Here is a 1,044-nt window from a genome sequence, read left to right as displayed (position 1 = left end):
CTGCCAAACTGGAGTTACTCCTGGCCTGACATGGTATCAGAGCCTGTTATAAAAATAGTTGTAACTCCTGAGCATTTCTGCCACTGCCTCTGTCCTGATCATTGCTGCCACTACCTCTGTCCAGAGTGCTACTCTACCTCTGCCTCTGTCACTCTCTGAGCAGTCAGACCATGCCATAATTTCTTCCTCGCCCTCTTTGGTTAAGGTGGCACGCAGAAGGTTGTCTACCTAACGCTGAGGCCGTTATACCTGTGCGTTGAATTACTGTGGTGTGTTGTGCATTTGAAGGACCCACAAATTACGTTAAAATGATTTCTCTGCCCACATGAACGGATTCTTGTAGCTCGCCTGCAATTAGTCTCATATTCTGAGCAAGAAAATGCTGAGTTCTGGTCCTCCAGTGCCATCAGGATTCATCATGTAGAATGCCTCGGAATCCCGCACCCATTGAAACAGCCTGCACCATCTCAAATATCTTTTCGTCTGTCATAGAGAAGCTCCTCTTCATGGCATACCCATTCTTCTTGCCATTGCAATACATGGTCCAGATTGGCTCCTGATAAACCCTCCCTCTGTTCATAGCCCTCTCGCATTCAAGGGAAATTCTCACCAACCCTGAGGCCATTTCCTTCACCAGAAAATTTGTGGCTATTGCAAACTCTATCAACAACATGGGAGGGGACCTCGGATCCTCCTGCGCCTGTTCAATTGCCATCGATGCAGTGGTATTATCGTTTTATGCGCAACATTATTAACGTTATCAATATATTTTTATTTTGCTTCATGTTTGGTGAAAGTCCAGGGAAGTCCACAAGGCTACAATTCGCTAACGCAAACATTAGTTTCTACCCCACAAAAAGGACCAAATTTGTCGCTGTTTCTACGCCATATTTGTTCTTTTAAGTGGCAGAATTTCATGGCATTGACCATGCGGTATGAACCGAACTCTACTCTGCTCCGTTAACACTAGCAATAATAATTATTAGCCTCTACCACTGTTATTGACTACGACAAAATATTATTGTGACTAAGTATTTTGAGGTA

At 44.2% G+C, this 1,044-nt stretch overlaps 1 pseudogene; it reads right to left on the bottom strand.

Moving 5' to 3' along the window:
• Positions 1 to 406: 406 nt before the first annotated feature.
• Positions 407 to 715, bottom strand: LOC149175741 (protein MIZU-KUSSEI 1 pseudogene; annotated as a pseudogene).
• Between the last annotated feature and the right edge of the window lie 329 nt (positions 716 to 1,044).

The sequence above is a fragment of the Pinus tabuliformis genome, chromosome 4_1 (assembly GCF_031772625.1).
Source record: "Pinus tabuliformis cultivar Carrire ecotype Pingquan chromosome 4_1, CPIR1, whole genome shotgun sequence".
Taxonomy (NCBI): domain Eukaryota; kingdom Viridiplantae; phylum Streptophyta; class Pinopsida; order Pinales; family Pinaceae; genus Pinus; species Pinus tabuliformis.
The sequence above is the reverse complement of the archived record's forward strand: the minus strand, read 5'-3'. Positions and strand labels throughout refer to the sequence as shown.